General features: G+C 35.6%; 1 protein-coding gene across 1 annotated transcript in view; it reads left to right on the forward strand.

The window, feature by feature from the left end:
• Window positions 1-1,087: 1,087 nt before the first annotated feature.
• SEMA3A (sema domain, immunoglobulin domain (Ig), short basic domain, secreted, (semaphorin) 3A) overlaps window positions 1,088-18,665 on the forward strand; it is a 99,029-nt gene continuing 81,451 nt past the window's right edge. Inside the window, exon 1 of the mRNA XM_008935756.1 lies at window positions 1,088-1,204. The gene's annotated coding sequence lies outside the window, so the exon portion shown is untranslated. The remainder of the gene's footprint in view (window positions 1,205-18,665) is intronic.

Below are 18,665 nucleotides of genomic sequence, written 5' to 3' on the forward strand. Positions count from 1 at the left end.
ACAAGTTGCAGAGGTGGATGATGCCAGTCAATGAGATTTCTTTGGAGGCAGTAGCTCAGGTGACTTTTCCATGGGCCCTGGTCCACTTGGAGAGGTGCAGCTGAGTGTTCTCCAAAAAAAATAAATTAAATATGCACAGAAAAGTTTCCTTCATTTTAAACAAAAACGTTACTGGAGGTGGTTATTTTATTTCAATGCTCTTATTTTTCTCCTATTTGGAATCCATTATTTCTAAGTGTGTCAGTAGACTGATTATTTCTTTTCATTGTTAGACCTAATTGAAATAAAAATATTAAATAAATGGGAAAAGTTGACATCTTGACTATCAGGTTAGACATTTCCATTTTAATAACATTAAGCATTAATGAAGACATTTTTGTTAACAGATAACAGATAATGTTTGTACTAGGGATTGTTAGTGTTGCGATTAAGTTTTTAATTTCTGGGAATTAGAATTGCTCATGATGGGTAATTTACCTAGGTAAAAAATGTGAAGTCCAAGTCTTGCAAAGCTCACATTCTAGGGCCATCAGTAATTGCATTAAAGTTTAACATGTACTCATCTTTGTAAAACTGGCCCCTAAACACAGACAATGAAAGTGAGGCAGCATTCATATTGTTGTTAGAAACATTATATCAATGATTTGTTTTTCACCAACTCCTTCCATCTGGCCCATTTTTCTTCTAATTGTTACTTAATTGATTACAAGCAAACAGTTGGTCCATTTTTCTTCATTATTTCATTCTGACACATTTTTATAAATGAGTTTTTTTTTTACAAACTTGACAATAGCATAAATTACAAAGATGAAACATTTCTGAAACAAAAATTAGGATTTTTTTTGTGTAATCTTTTCTTCAAGGGTGGATGCTTTATTAAATGGCAACCACAGATATTTAAATGAGAATCTAAATGAGGATATTTATTAAATGCTTAGAAATAAGCAAGCTTATAAACAGCATGAAATGATCACACTTTTAAAATCTGTTCATTCAGCCATACATCCCTAACACAGAAGAGCTCTCATTAGTCATATTCACTGAATTAACTCTGTGGATACATTTTTTTCCCATTTCTTTGCAGAGAGAATGTGCTAATTTCATCAAGGTGCTTAAGACTTACAACCAAACCCATTTGTATGCTTGTGGAACAGGGGCTTTTCATCCAGTCTGTGCCTATATTGAAGTTGGAAGCCATCCTGAGGTAAACTATCTTAAAACAATGTTTTTATTTTTCCTCTTTTTAATCTCTATTGGTGTTTAGCCATGATTTCTTCCTGCCAAAATGCAGTCTCATTAGTTTCTGTGGCTCGGTGGGTGGATCTGGTAAGACCTGCTCCTGAATCAGGTGCTGACGTGCTGATTGATAAATCACAGCAGAATCTCTCCTTTTCTCCCCTACACAGCATCTTTTCCCCTAGGGGCCTAAATAAACATGAGTAAGCCCATTCTACCTGGTTCATGAAGTTAAAAGCACTTCCTTTTTTGGATTGGGATGGATACAAGGTGTAAGAGCAGTAGTTCAGCCTGTGTGTTTATTCTGGGGCCAACTCTGTCCTTTAGTCTCCCAGCAGTCAGTGCAGTCTGACACCGTGACAGATTTCTCCTAGCTGGGAATGAAAATGGTGTCATATATTCCTAAATGCCACTTCTTAGATTTGTCCTAGCACACTAACAATTTTTCATCTGTGACCTAGGTTTTGTTTCCTTACTTTTTAGTGGAAACCAAACAATTTTTCTGAAATGTGTAGCTTGCTGATTTTTGCTTAGTGTTGCAGAAATCTCGTAGTACCTCTTTTGCTGTTTTGTCAGTGATCAGCATAGATCGTAAATAGGTAAGTAGGGTCTTCCCTGGTGGAAAACCTTATCACCCACAGAAAGCAGTGGGGCTGTGCTGGTTTTCCTGGCTGAAGATCTGACTAAAATTTCTCTGTGCTCCATTGCAATACGTTTTCTCTCCAGAAAAAACAATCTTTTATTTTCCTGTTAAAATAAATATGTAATATAGATTAGTCTGCTTTACTTTGTTTTCAGTCTGGTTTACCTGGTATTGCTCGATGGGCTGTTGCAATATAGCAACCAGACTCTTGATGTGTTTTCAGCAGTCACTAATTTGTGGTTATGTTTTACTGGTAAATCTATAGTTGAGTTCTTGTAGCTTCTGCAATCTTCAAAGAACAGTTCTTTCAAATTACCTTATGATTTTTCAATTCAGGTTTGCAGATTTTCCTGAAAATAAAGACATGATTGTTAAATGAATAAGGATGAGGTTTTTAAAAAAAATCAGAATTTCTTGTAGAAAAATTAACAGACCTTTTGAGTATTGACTTTATAGTCTGGGAACCATTTGCCTCTATAAAAATGTCTTTTGATATTTGAAACATAAGTCTTTATAATGTTCTAAGCATAAGGTTTTGAAGGGATAAAGGAGCTGTAAAGTAGAAAGGGTTTTTTTCATATTCTTTAATGCTTTATTCCAGAATGCATTCTTGGCAATTAGTGATTGTCTCTTGACCACACACAGTATGTCATTGCTTACTGCATTAAACAGATTCTCTTCTTCCTGAGATCCATTTGGGAATTGGTAGACATATTAATTAACTCTAGTTCTGTAAGATGTGTGTCAATCAATTCTTGGCTATCTGCCAAGCGAATCTCTCTGCAGAGAGATAGCTGGTATGAGGTCATTTACTTCTACATTTGGCTGTTTTATGACTGCACCATAAAGCTAACACACACTTTATCAAGGTTTTATGGAAAGGATGATCAGAGATGAGAAGCCAGAGCCAACCTTGTTTTAACTTTCTGGATTTTGAAAGTCTTGAGTCAATGATGTGTTTGTCCTTGGAGCTGAAAGAGCATGTTTGTTTTAGCTTCTATTTAGCAGCCCCTAGCTATAAACAAAATCTAAATTGTTGCTTTTTTTGGTCATTTATGCAGTAAGTTTGTTAGTCCCCTGTGACTGAATCATTCTCATGACCCTTGATTTCTTCTTTGTAAACCAGGCAACTCAGGAGTATGTTTATCTGAACTACTACGACACTGTTAGCTTTTGATTTCCTTTCCATACTTCAGCTATGAGTGAAGTCATCTCCACCTGCCTTTCCACTGGCATAAGTTTCTGTATCCTCTGGACAGTTACACAGGAGAGGTCACTGCCTTCTCAACCAAAGTCTGCCCCTGCAGAGAGAAAGTGGGGCAGGCAGGAAGGAACAGTGCCCACCTCTTCTCAGGCTTTGACAAATCTGACAGTCTGCCTGGGCCCTGTCCCTTGCGAAGTTGAAAATCAGATGAATAAATGAATTTATTAGCTTTGCTATGAAAAACAATCTGGCCTGTCTCTGTCTTTCAGCCAGAGCCTGCTCCTTCCATTCCCATACCACCTAGCCAGGAATTTCAAATGTGCATCTTCTCCTGGAACTGGGGAAGAGGAGGGGGCTTGACTGACAGTAGCTCTGTTAGAGACACTATGAATGGAGGGGGTACAATATTAACCCCTGCACACTGCAGCTGTGAAAGCCAGATGGTTTATGTTGTCATGTCAGACAGCAGCACTGGACGTGTCAAAGGACCACTGCTTCTGTAGCATGTTTAGTTTATACATCCCTAGCATACTAAAAAAGGTAAAAAGTAAAAGCGAAGGCAAGTGGTTTTTTTGAGTTAAAAATTACCATCTAGAGCAATTCCTGAAGATTAATTTTCTGCCACAGCACTTGTAGAAAATTAACTGACTTCACCATCTGCTTATTTATTTTTTAAAGCACTTAGAGAGGTAAATGTGAACTGATTATATGAATAGTCAGGGAATGTACCTAGTGTCTAGTAATATTGGTTGTTTATGTGAGCTCTGAATATAACCCACCTGCCTGAGTCTGGTGAGGAGAGGAAATTAGTGGATGCCAAACTGAAGAGGATGAAGAAGTGAAATTTAAGAAAAAGAGTGGCAAGTGATAGAGAGACACTGGAAGCAATTGGAGTAGACTGCAGGAGGCTGGAATATGGTACAAGTCTTGCAACTGAGGAAGGAAATAAATTACTTTGTGTGACATTCATAAAGTAATGGGAATATGAATTGTTATATCTGTTGAATATCTCTTCAATATGAAGCAGCCCTGTTCCATACTTGAAGAAAACCATTTCTAGTGATGAAATCAGGCAGGTCTAATTGAGTTTGATGAAGTACAGTATCAGAAATAATAATAAAAAGGTAAAAGAGTATGAACAGCATGCTGTGCATCTGATTAAAACTGATCTGTGCAAATGTATAGTACCTAGTATGTTGTGAATTACACCACAGTCTAAGGAGTAAAGCAGCCTAATCTTCTCTTAAATCCATTCCAGATGTGTAAGCGAATAACCACAGTATTTAGAGAAAAGAATAAAGTTAATGTTTGAATAGACTTTAAGCACATAAGCTATGAGTAAGCGGGAAAGAACGTTTAGAGAGAATCTAGCATGTGTATATGTAGAAAATACCTGAGGAAAGCCTATTTTAAAGCTTGAGGTCATCCATTGGAGAGGCTATATATTTGTGCTTTCATTTTGTGGGACAAACAGGCTCATATGCAGATGTCTGTATTGTATTTGCTTGAGTTTAGATGAGATGACCTGACACTGACACCTACACTAACTTCAGGGATCCGGTGTTGGGCAACATGTGGCATTGTCTCCACATAATGCAATATAGTACAAGAAACCAATTACCAGACAAAACAAGAAAGTAATTAGTAAAGCTATGTTCTGCTCCTGCTGACTTCTGAGGAAACAGGATTGGATGTGTTGGAATGTTGTACTTAGTGACTGCAAAATTACACAAGTCAGATCTGTGCTTGAAAGGAACGAATCCAACTGCAGGGAGACACAGAAGTGCATTAAAGCTGCTAGGAAATCACAACAGAATGCAAAATGCACTTGCCTGTGCGTGCCTGAGCAGGGGGAAGGAGCCTGCCTCCTTTCCCCTGGGCTCCCTTTGGGGTAGTTTGTGTGACCCAGCAGGGAATAGTCCTGTTTAGGAAAGAACAGGATTTCCCATTTACTTAACTCCTACATACAGGTGGAGCTGTAAAGAATGCCCTGTAGAACCTTTTTTTTTTTACACTCAGACAGGCATTGCAAGAGCTGTACAAAATTGTTTGCCAGATCCTCAGCAGTAATACATCAGGATTTCTTCAAAAGAGGTAAATCAATAGATGCTGTCTGAAGACCCAACCCGGCTTCTTTTATTGTCTCCTAATTCCAAATTTCTTGTCATTTTCCAACAGATTAAAACTCATTATTAAGTGGGGGAACTTAAAAGATCTGGGATCACTTTACTTACAGGTTATTTCTCATTCTTAATCAATAAAGAAGCTCTAAATTTAGTTCAGATTTATGATGTACATAAAACATTAAGTTGTTGCATATGAAGTTATATAACGCTACCACCTGTAACATATTTGGTTTTTCCGGACTCTCTGTATTTTAAAAATCTTTAGTTTAACTCATAAAATTTTGCTGAATTATACTTTCCACTTTTTTTTTTTTTTTTATCCCTTCTGTGCTTCACATTAGAAGAGGTCTAGAGTGCATTTTCTAAGTAATGGACATCCTATTCTGATACATTTATGCATTTTTCTTTTTTTATCTGTCTGCATATATTATATATACATATAAAGTGATGGAAGAGAAGGTTTTTTCCTGAGAATGAGTTTGGAGGAACACATTGCTTGAAGGACCAGTGAGTGCTGCTACTGGTAGAAAGTGTGTTGTGTTCTGTTATCTACTATAAAATTGAGGGTAAAACATTGACTTCAGTAGTAGCTGATGTGTTATAAATTGGCCTAACTTCATTGAAGGCAGCAAAGCTGTGTCAATTTACATCAGTTAACATTCTGACCTGTACTTTTTAAGTGAAATATTTGAGCAAGTGATTTTTTAAGTTAAGAGTCACCTCAGGCTAAAATACTTTTATATAGCATTTATATGCTTACCCAATATATAGAGAAAATATGAAGAAAGATAGTGTTAAAGGATGATCCTCATTTGTGATGTAATAACTGTGACAGAACTAGTGTGACATACTAATTCTAAGCATCATTATATTCACAGATAAATGCCAATAAAAGGTCTAGTTTGCAGACTGTAACTGCCTATATTAGTTCAGAGATGCTTTAACCTTTCAAACTAGCATCCTGTTGCTATAGGACATGAAAATAAAACTGAAGAGCCACATCTCCAGCTCACATACAGTCTAAGTACCTTTTAGAGAACTTCTTTCAACTGCATGAGTGGTTTTGCCGTGGGGAAAAAAAAAAAAATCTTAGATATTTAAAGGCTGATATGCTTCACCTTGTTTCACAGAAGGCAGGATAATGATTTCTGCTATACTGAGAAAACCCAGGCACTGGACATTTTTGCTACACTGATGTGTGTGGAGGACGGCAGGCAACAGGATAGTCAGTGTTAGGCTCACATCTGTCCAGGCATCTCACAGGATCAGTGGCCAATCACATAATAAAAGGGCTCGATTCCTCTGGAGGCTGCTGGGTCTTCAAACCTTCACTTCTGCTTCTCCACATGACGTAGATTTCCAGTCCCTTAAGCTACCCTGTGTGAAAAATCTTTACATGAAATGAGGCTTTTCGCACATGTACAATTTACCTTCACTTTTAAAAAAGAATAAATCTTGGCATAGCTATAACCTTCCTAGTATTTTGGAAGGTTATATACAGTTATGTGTAGCTTAATATAGCATATAATTCTTTTTTCCAAGCAATAATTCACTATGACATTGATTGGGAAGGGATATGCTATGGGAACTTTTCAATGACCCCAAAACAGTTCTTACTTACAGGGAAGGGATTGAGAACATGAGAGCTGGGTCTCATAAGACAACCTAAGTGAGCCAGTTGTTCTGGTAAGCTCTGACAAATATTTCTGTAAGAAAACCAAGGTGTGTTGTTAGAAGCTCTACACATTTTAAAGCACTGCCATGCAGAATCATGTATTTCTTACAAGCCAAGTATTATATCCCAAATGGCACCTCTAGGTATATGGCATTGTCTTGTGATAAAGTTACAGAAGTAGAAGGTCACAATAAAGAGGTAATTTGATTCCCATTTAAAAGACTTTTTTAAAAACTCCATAAACCCCTTTATAAACAAATATTAACCAGGTTCATGGTTAAATGCTATTATTTATGAAGGCCTGTCTTTGAATACATTGCAGATCTCTTTTGGCTTTAGCTGTATTTTGAACACTTGGTTTGCTAAAAGAGAAGTTAAACCAGGAGAACTCAGATTTTTCAAAACTTCATCCTGTCAACCTCAAGCAAAATATAATTCCAATAAAAATTTATTTCCAGAGTACATCCTTTAACATAGGACTATTAGGCTTTATGCAATAATTTAGCTGTCAGAATAGTTTAATTTATGAGGTAAACTACTCTCCACTGAATAGCACACATGGCAGCAGTGGCTGACATCTTTCTTACCCCTCACTGCTGGGAAAGTCTACACAGCTGCTATGGATATTTCATCCTCAGCAAACTGAGAAAGAAAAATCTTGAAAGAGATTTTTTTCTCAAGTATCTTATTTTAACAAGACAAGAATTTATTTCATAATACAAATTCTAAAGCATACTAAACTTTTTACGTAAAACACACAGGTAAAGGTATAATAATTTAAATTTACAGCTAGTGTTCATTATCCTGACATATTCAATTAAGAAGGATGTGCCATTATGACAGCTGATCTTCCATTTACCAGTATAAAGGTATATTTGTAAGCATATGAATATTCCAAATCATATACATGCAAAGGATCTGGCTCAGTCTCTTAAATTCAGATGCAATACAAATATCATTTCAGAGGGGAAAGTTTTTAGAAAAGGAGTCATGCTTTAATCTTTGACAGGAAATACGAACATCATAGATTTTCAGCTGTCATTTAATGCATTCAGTCCTGCCCTTGCATATTTCATAATTACACCTAAGCAATTTGGAATCTATTGATGTCTAAAGTGACAGAAAGTCGGTAATTACGTCTGAGTTTTACTCAGACAAGAGTTGAACATTTGCATGAAGGAAATGAAATCAACTTTTAAACTGTTGCAAGTCAAAACATTGTGGTTGGCTATTTTGTTTCTTCACCTTTATTTCTCAGATTACAGACAAATGGTTTAGGCAAAATGGGAGCATAGTTCTTTAGTGAGAAGAAGTATAAGATTGGTTGAGAAGCAGAACAAAACCATGGAATTTACAACCTCAAGGGCCTTTTGTTGTACAGCAGAAACCACTAATGAAACCCCTATTATTATTCAAGTCTGATCAGTTCAGCTATTCAACAGCTAAATTTTGTTTAAGACTTGATAAATATATCCAAATTGCTATGGCAGAACTCCCAGTTTATTCTTAAGTTAAAAAAAAAAAAAAAAAAAAAAAAAAATTCAACTCCAGAGCCGTATTACTTTAATATTACTTTATTTATATGTGGTAAAGAAAATGAAACTGAAAGTCCCTCTTCAGGTGATGTTCTAGCACTCTGTAGTTTGATTTTATTTGAAAACTTCCTTGAGATGAGAGGGAACTGGTAAGGATATGGTCTGTGTCCATATGTTGGTGTTTCTGTGAATCTGATCTGATCACTAGAGACATACCATGACAGAAAATGAAGCTTGATGGTGGCAAGATCCTGCATATTTTTCTCCACTGTTGAAAAAAACAACTCATGCAAAGTAACTGTAATACAGATTTATTTTAGATTTTCTCCATGCAGAGAGTCCAGTGTGAGTGATAGTGTCAAATCTGAACCTTCTAACTCCTAATGAGAGGAATCTATGCGCTAACATGCTCGCAGTGAGGTGACTGAGAAGAGCATTGTTCCCTCACCATACATGGCTTTCACTCTCTGTGGCTGAGAAAGGCTGGCTGGTTACAGTGGAGAACGGCATACAGTATGCCACAGCTGAGTGACTTCCATGAATGAGAAACTAAAGCCAGTTGACATATTCATTAGGTTCAAAGAAATGAGTCTCAGAACTGTGGGAAAACTTTTATTTATGTTGCTGGAGGGAAGAAAAAGAAGAGTGAGATAGAAAGAGACCTCCATGGAAGGAAATTTGTGGAGCAGAATGTACACAAGCCCACATGCAGAACCCTTGAGTGGGTTTTCATTTAGACCACATGCAATATCTTGCTTTGTGAGTCTGTGTCTTAAAACCATGGGTAACTTTGAATATGCTCAGATAATGAGTGATTAAAGTTAAAGACACTCTTAGGATCTGGATTTCATTTCCTTTTTTAAAATGCAGGGTGTTTTTTCCTATCACTAGTTGTCTTCACTGGAGTTCTCTATTGCTTATATTGGTGTTACTAAGACTGAGGTTCACTCTTAACTTGTATAGTCACAGAAAAAAACATTAATTTCTAGCATTGTTAGAGTGATGACTCAGACTCTTATGACTGATTAAAGAAAATTAATTTTAGTGATGGCTACCAGAGGAGCTGAAAATACACCCATTGATAGCATTTGGATTTTCATTATTTCTCCTATCAGTTAAAGGATTTTATGATGAATAATTTATTTTGATAATGTAAATATTCCTACTAGCACATGATTACCTTACTTTACCATAAGATGATACAGTTTTCCTAGTTCATTACAGACTTAGATTGCACTTTTAAGAGAGATGGCAATTACATTAAGATGTTTTCTGGGTGGGAATATTATGTTTGTTCATCAACAGAGCCATAATGTGTCTAGTAGCACAGAAGTGAAGCATTTGCCTCTCTTTAGAGTAACAATTGAAAACATTAACCCAACTTCACAGTCATGCAACATATGCAAAATTTCATCCACACAGCTCCTGAAACAAAAGACAAGTATGCTTGAATCCTTTGATCTCTCAACCAACATAGGGAAGAAAAAAGTAAAATAACAAAACCACCATCTGTTGGGAAACCAATGTAATAAAAACAGTGGAAAGCCAGCCTATAGTATAGACTGATTTAATTGAGGAAATTACTTAGAATTATTTCTCGATTTAGAGGCATAGAAGGAAGCAAAACTGAAAGAAGGAGTTACTGAGCTTAGATATGGATAGGTCAGCATCAAAGCAACATTATTCATTGTGAAAGAATTTCATAAAGAAGAATCACGTTTTAAATATGATTTCTGCTGAAGGAAGTGACTGTATTGAGTTTGTAGCTCAGTACAAACATCTTGTCAAATAGTCTTTAAACAACCAAAATCACAATGCAGCAAGTTTTAGCTGTGGGTGATCTTCCACACACAGGGCATGAGGCTGTGAAAGGCAGAACAGCAAACTATGCAGTCTTATTAAATATTCAGACATGGGGACCTAACCAAGAACATGTTGATGTTAACTAACTTCACTGGTATTTGTCTAAATTTTTTTTGAGAGCTGATGTGTGATGAAGTGCACTTCAAGCCTGATTTTTAAAGGCTGTAGGAGATACTTAACTCTCAGAAGCTACAAGCAAGTCTGAAACCACTACCTATTTCCATGCTTTCACATCAACTTAATATTTATAGTTTCTGTGTGTTCACATGTGAGCTTAATGGTACCTGAGCATGGTGACTGTGATTAGTCCAGGGAGTTTCTGTATGGCCATAGTACGGGTTGCTCAGCAGTGATGGAGGGGCACCTGATAGTCTCCTCAAAACCTCCTTCTAAACTTGCTTCTGGCTGTAGGAGTCTTACTGATTCAGAATTCCCAGAAAATAGGCATTTTCCCAAGGAAAAGATGACAACACTCACAGATTTAAAAAAATCTTTCAAACAGATTCAGGAAAGAAAAAAGTCACTTTCCACAACGGGAGGCCTTCTTGGTATGCTTCCAAGCTCCTTATGTATCTCTTTCTTTCATCAAAAGCTGCATTTGCCATGACAAAACTGGCTTTTCCACAATGATTAAATCTTATTTCTCCTTTGATAAAAAGCAGAGCAACTACAGGTGAAGCTACTATTTCTGTGAGTAAACAGCATTACATAGATATGTCCAGCAGTTGCCTGGTGGAACAGGAAACAGTTGTTCTTCTCCTGCTATGCTGACCATCTCCATTTTTAAGTATGGATTTCTATTTATTTAAAAAAGCTTTCATAATACTTTCCAGATGCCTTCTTGCCTTTACAAGATTTTGAAACTTTCTTCTCTGCCTTGTGTTATAGAGTGTCTCAAATTTGTTGCTAAGTTTGTTGCAATAATAAAATTCCACTATTCAGTAAGAAAAGAGTGCTAAATATTGAAGCTTTGGTTAGTAATTAATATTTTGCTTCTTAAGGAGAGACTTTACTGAACCATATAAGAAAGCAGTTAAGAATTAATCCTATATATGCCATACACACAAAGATAGCTGCAAGATGCCTGTTTTGGTCTGCAAAACAAAAGCAGACAGTTTAACCACTGTGTTACTTTCTAACTTTGCTAAATACCTTTACAAAGAACAAAGCAAACGTTCTTTATCGGTGTACAACCTTTCATCTTTTTGCATCACATGTTTTTCTGGCATAAGATAACACAGATAGTTTAACAGGTTTTTCAAGATCTTAGAAGTCTGACACGAGAGAAAATAGTTCATCCTTCTTTAAACAGTGCTTTTATGTGAACGGAGATGCAGTACAGCAACATACGCTTGATTGCTGTCAACGGGAAGAAAATAGAATTTTAGGATGGGTCATAGATTAGACAGAGATTGTATTTTGTGCATGGAAGGAACATGGGAGTGTGCATAAAATTATCTAAAATTAACAGAAGTGAAAGCAGGCCATAGGTATGAATAATTATCTTCCTTACACATTAGTCTATATAACTTTTGCGGTGAAGAGTTAATCAATTTACTGTTGAAAGACTGGGAGATTAAGAATAGTACTGAAACAGGCAGTGTTTTAAATATTTGTGCTTGTCGCATATGCCAACTGCTTGTGTGATGCTGGAAATCAGACTAAGTGATCACAGCAACTCTTTCTGTCCTCCAAATCTAAGAATAAAACCACTTGAAGTCAGTTGGGGGAAAAAAAATTTACTCTTCCATTCATTTTCAGTTTTAGCTTACATTGTTTGTAACAACTTGCTTTCTGTTTGTGACACTCAGTAAGTCTGTTTGGAAACATGCTGGCTCTTCTTTGAGCTCCTGAGCATAAACCAGACAGAATCTCTCTGTCTTCCCTCAAACATCAATCCTGTGAGGGAAAGGTTTTGTGACTTTCTGTTCCTTCCATCACTTCTCCCTCATTTATGTAAGACAAGTAATTCAGTGACTATGACTTGACTGAGATGAAATACATGCCTCTGATTCATTCAAGCCTCTGTAGACTTTGAGTAAGTTAGTTATTTCCTAAGTAACTCATTTCATTGAAAAAGGGTGAGCAACTTTCAACCATGACTTGGGAACTGAAAGAAAGAGAAGCTAATACCTGCTTTTTTCTTTCTCTTCCACTTCTCTACTATTTATCATAGATAATTCATATATGGTTATTTTTATTTACTCCCCAAAGGAAAATATATATATGTATTTTTTAAATGTAGTTTTTCTTTAACTCAGTGAGTCAGAAAAGAAAGTGAGAAATACACTGGATGGAAAAACAGTCACCACTGGAAAACTTAGATAAAAGGTATTGTGCAGAATGGATAAATGTACCATAATGAATTCATACCTGTTAGAATTGGTGGTGACTTGCTATGTCATCTGATCCATTCTAATTTGTGTTTATTTGCAGTCAGCTACAAGTCTGGACAACCTTCTCACCTGTAGTGATATAAATCACAACTGGGGATTCTTGAAATGCAGCATTAATTTGCATTTAATTTTTTTAATTTTCAAATATTGTACGGCTACTCATAATTATATATCTGTTCAGCCCAAGTAACTCTTTTGCTATTTAATCTATGCATCAAACTGTTCTAGAAGAGCTGTCATACAACTTTTCTCTTGTATGATTACATATATTTGAGCTAAGGAATACTACCTGATTTATGAAAATCTATGGATTCCCCTGGGTTGCAACATGGTCAGGGAGATATGTTAATAAATGTTTGCAAGTACATAATCAGATGAGAATACAATACTCTCCATTAATGAAATATGATCCATAATGAATCTTGCATGGGAGTGCTAATAACTACCTTTAGGTTAAAGTGCTCAGATGTCACAGTATAACAATATCTGTCTTAGATGTGTATCATTACAGCAAAGTAATTAAAGGTTACTTAGCTGTTAAATGGTTACTTTGGAGGAATCCTTCAGTAATGTAGCTTCAAACATGCCTGCACAATGAAATTAATTAAGCGAATTAAATGTCGGTCTTGTAGTAAACTGTTTTATGTGCAGAATATCTGGCATATAAATGTGTAATACAATTGGTGGCAGAAAAATGAGGACTTGAAGATATGTCCATTTGTTTTTAAACATAAAACAATCTTAGTTGTTCTTTTACATAAGATAAAGCTTATGCCATTGGGTAAAAAAAAAAAAACAGCGACAAAATTACTGAAGAGAAGTGGAATTTCAAAATTTTCAGGGTCACGTTCCTTGTTCTCTGTAAGTGCAGAGCTCAAGTAGCATCACTCGGGATGAGAGTATTAGAATTCACTTGATCCCTTTCACACGTCTGCACTACATGGAGTTAAAAGCCTGGTAAGGAGTGACTAGAGTTTTGTTAACAGCCCAGCGTGACTCATCAGAAGGATGCTTTCAGGGATTACTAGCTTGGTGCCTTCTTCTGTATTTAACATAAACCACCACAGGAAAGTTGAGCAAGCAGCTTGATCTGAGTATAAACATTTCTCATCACCCGTTCAAGTGGGAATATGACATGGCCAACACCAGTGACAGAGTGGAGCACTGCAGAAATGAGAGAAATTTATTCATTTCCTAAAATTTCCACATTGGATCGAACTTATTTCATAGATGTTGACTTAAAAAAAATAAACATGCAAACTGACAGTGACAAATATACAGTGTATTTTGCTTTCTTCTTTGTTTAAAGAGAAACAATCCACTGGATAAATAGATTATTCATCTGAGACCTTTCCATATATAAGGAAGAAGATGTAAAGTTCAGATCTCTGCTGTCCTCCTTAAACATTGGCCTTGCTTCAGGCAATGCAATTATTCACATACCTTAGGTTTACCCTTATTTAAATGTTTTGCCTGATCATGTCTTTTGACAAAACAGAAAAAAAGAAAGAAAAATCTTTCTCGTGGTGCAGAGATCTTTGCTCACAAACCAGCTAGGAAAGTATTGGCAGAAGAAAATAAAATATGAATTCTTAGTAGAAATCTGGCTTTTTCATGTTATTATATGTATTTTTCTGCCAGTGAGATAATTAGCAATGGTGGCACCATCTTATCAGTGATATGTAAAGCTCCTACACATTTTGGTTGAGGATGACACCAAAATATTGTGGGTTCTTCTTCAGTCCTGAGACTTCTTCCAAGGCCAGGTGTTTCAGCCTTAATTGGTTTTGTTCTCTGTAATTCAGATTTCTTGAAAGATGAAGCTTAGTCATTGTCATGAGAAAATTATCTCATGTCTCCAGGCCAAAAAAAATCCCTAGACAAACTAAATGATAGAGCTCTCTGTCCACTGAATAATCTTTAGATGCCTTTCAAAGACCCTGTACGTACATAAGAGCCAAGACTACACAAAATTATAACATGCCATTGTAAAAAAAAAAGAAAAGCAAAAAGTCTTAATACCAGGATATTCAAAGAATTGGTCAGATTTCTGTACTGCAGCTTCTCAGATAATAGAAATCTTTACTCCTGGGGCACAATAAAAACATATATACTGATTGATTCAACCTCATTCCAGAACTGGAAAGAGCTTTTGAAAGGGGATTAGAAAAAAAAACATTCTAAGAGAGGAAGACTGCCTTCCAATGAGTTCTTATGCCCTGAGGTATGATTTATTTTTTTTAATTATGAATGGGTAAACGTGTAATCAGAAAACAAATGGCATTGATTACTTTTTCAAAGCAGTAACTCTCTAATGATTTCATCCTATACTTACAGGTTGTCTGAAGTATGGGACCAACACGAAACCTGAAAGCGTTTTGCCATTTGTATAAATCAACTTTACTCTCTGTAACTAACGTTTATTTACAAGCTTGCAAAGGGTTTCATAAGGGATATGAGTGCACCTACAATACAAACCATGTGTCAAACAGCAGAAAACTGCAGAGCAATGGTGCTGTTGTTTTTCCCCTTTGCTTGATCCACATTTCAGTTTCTGTTCGGCTAAGCATCAGTGGTCATGAAGGTGATATAGCAACAATAGTCATAGTGGCATGTTCAATTTAATTATAGCTGCTTGAGGCGCTTAACTTAATTTACTTTCTCTGAATAACAATTTATTTTATTCTGTTTTAACAAATCTTTGTGTTTATGCATTTCATCATCTTTTGTTATAAGAAACAGGGATCTGGTTTCGTTACTCAAGTGTGGGAGCAATGAAAATGTAAGTCTTCATGAGCCTGCTGCTGCCATATCTAGGGTCTTTTCCTGGAATACTTACTAAAGAACAAATGCCTCGAAGTCAGTAAGGTTTAGTCTAGATCATGAGTTTAGATTCCTAACTAAAAAGCTGTGAAATTCATACTGAATTTAGGACATGGAAAGCTTGGGCATCATTTAACATGGAACAAGGCCACAAAGATTCTTCCAACAGGCAGTTATAATAATAAATGATTCATCCATGAGTACATTCTCTTAAAGTTTGGTGGGGATAGATAGAACAGTAATAGGGAAAGTTGACTTTGTTTAACCTCAGTCAAGAAACGAAGCCAAAAAAGGAAAGTTTGGACAAGGCAATGGAAGTTTTGATGGTGGAAGAGCTCTCTGTGTAAATTCAGTCTTGTCCATAAGCAAACTTGTGAATGTCTTACTAAGGTAGTTCAAATCTCTGCACAGGCATTCTCATTTCAGTTGAAGTAGTGCTTCAGGTCTGGTTTTAGCTGCCTGAAAGTAACTGAAAATAAGCCACTCTTAAACTGATCTCCCTGTGTGGACAGGGAGTGCATGTGTTTACTGGAATCTCATTACATTCAGACATAGCCATACAAGTCTGCAGATTAGTCCTTGCCCTGAAAAGGCTCTTTAGCCTTTCAAAGGATTTTGCAGGAAAGCAAGCTGGAATACAAGCCCTTTCTGCTTGTCATTTGTAGGTTTGTGAATCTGGCTTTTATTCCTTTGTGCAAATGTGTTTTCATGCGGACATTGAAAAGCTACGACCCTCTGTAAAAGGATTACCTTGGAGGGAGATAGTAAGACTACAGTGTAAAGGATGGTGAATACAGAAATGGTAAATCTCTCCGTGCAAAGATTATAGCACAATAAATTTTTTAACTCAAGGTACTTCCCTGACATTATAAAAACAGTCACATATCAGAATCACAAAATAAAAGTCTTAAAGAGAGGGCTAAAAGAAAATAAAGGAAAATGTCTGTTATTTTTTGTAGAAGGATGATATAGAATCCCTTAAAAATGTCATTTATTTTAGCTGACATTGCAGCAAGTAGTTTAGATAATACTTAATGACTTAGATATTATTTTTACAACCAATATATTTCATGAGGTATTAAAGATAATAAATAAGGAAATACTTTAAAATAGATAATAGAAGACAGTAAGAAAAGCTGGACGTTTCAGTTACTTACAAAAAGCCTAACATCTAATTGATATGAAGTAATGACATTTCATGAGCTACATTAGCCATTTGAGTAAGAGGAATCAAATGGTGGTCAAAAATTATTCCCTTGGTGAAAAGAAATAAAAAGGGATGTTTTTTCAACTTATGTCCACAACACCTTTCTTATTTGTTTGTCTGGGTAGTAAGAAGTATAGTCAGAAACAAGTCTAGACTTCTAACCCTTCTAAAATTTCTCAAAGAGATAAAAGTAATAGCCTTTGGGATGAACTAGGATTTATATTACTGTAAGAATTAAACTGGAGCAAAAATTTTTTTCCATTGGTGGCTTTCTAGTTTTCACTGGCATTGAATCAGGAAAATACCACATTGGCAAGAGCTTTTATGGATTTAACAATACATGGTTACATGTTCTGCCTTAACAAGGACCATATTTAAAAACAGGCTTAAGTGCTTTATTTAATTTTGAACTTAAGATAGCAGAAAAACAATTTTAATCTGCTCCTGAGATTTAGCTACCTGAATTTGAATTTTCATGTTTACATAGCTAACTAGCAAAATGTAAATTAGACATCAAAGGCACCATATTCATGGGTGCTTATCTGGTTTAGTAAGTTTAGTCTCAGTTTCAATGGGGTGCTTAAGAATCTAAATGCCATTAAAAGTAATTGTCTCTAAATTTCTTTAAGGAAAATAAAGATGATATAAATAAGGATGTATAAAAACAATCTAATTTAAAGAAAACATGTTTTCTTAATCTTTCCTGAGGCCTTGAATGAAAAAAAAAAAAAAAGAACTTGAATACTGTACCTCACAACAAATATTGAAGCTGTTCATAATAATAATAAGATATAATAATTTCTCATGGACTTCAGTCTTTCAAAGTGCTTCTCAGAATTTTGAAGAAACGCTTATTTCAAGTGTACATACTTTATTTCAAAATTTGAAAAGAAAACTTGAAAATGTTAATGTTGGTCAATTTCAGATTTTATGTACTGCAGGCCAGATTCATTACTGAGAAGAGTGGTGTCTGTTAACTATATCATCAGAGTCTAAAGGGGGTTTTATTCTCTTTTTTTCAAACTTATGTTAAAAAGAAAATTACTTTTTTGGATCTTCTACCTCAAAAACCCCATATGGGTATTTATTTCGGTAGTCAAATAATGGTGATGACTAGTTCAAGCTTTCCTACCTGCTTTTTTCTATTTTGGGACTACTACTAAATCACTGTAACTCCTCCAGCCTGACAAGTCAGAAGCAAAATTTGAAAAAACGATGATGAGAAATGGCAACGAAATTCAGCCAGAGACTTCCTAAGAGCAGAAGCAATGTTGTAGTAGAAGCCAAAGCCCGTGTGTTAAGTGGGGTAATAAAGGTTAGTGCCTGCTGTAAGGAGGACTTTGAATGTACTAGCCAAATGATATGAGGTGAGATGAGGAAAGCTATAAATATAAGTATGAATTGCTACCACAGATGAAGGAATGAAATAATGCTGAATTTAGTTACAGTAGCTTAATTTTCAAATTATTAGGGTTAGAAGTTTTTTTACCTGATTTAAATCACTTGAAACATAGTCAGTTGTTATAATTATCCAGCCTCATCCTTGGTAAGTGCAGAGAAACCTCAGAAAGAATGCTTATCTTTCACATTTATCAAAGTACCTGGGATGTTAATGATAATGAAATAAAAATAATAAAATAAAATGAGACAGTCATTCAGAAGCAGTGCATTTCAGAGAAGTCCCTGGATATTGATTTACATTTCTCTGAACTAGAAAGAATAAATTTATACAAATTGAATCCAAGAAGAGAACTCAGGAAGCAGTATTAAATTTGAGATACAATTTAATTGTACAAGATTTGAGGCAAATTATTATCCAGCTTAAAAGAATCCACACCAGCCATCAGGCAAAAAGAAACCATGAACTTAGGTATTCCATTAAACTAAATTTTAATGCTCAGACTCTTCACATGTAAGTCTACTAGCAGCATTTGGTGTTCTTTAGACATTGTCATCT

Source organism: Merops nubicus, unplaced genomic scaffold (genome assembly GCF_000691845.1).
Source record: "Merops nubicus isolate BGI_N331 unplaced genomic scaffold, ASM69184v1 scaffold13862, whole genome shotgun sequence".
Lineage (NCBI taxonomy): Eukaryota > Metazoa > Chordata > Aves > Coraciiformes > Meropidae > Merops > Merops nubicus.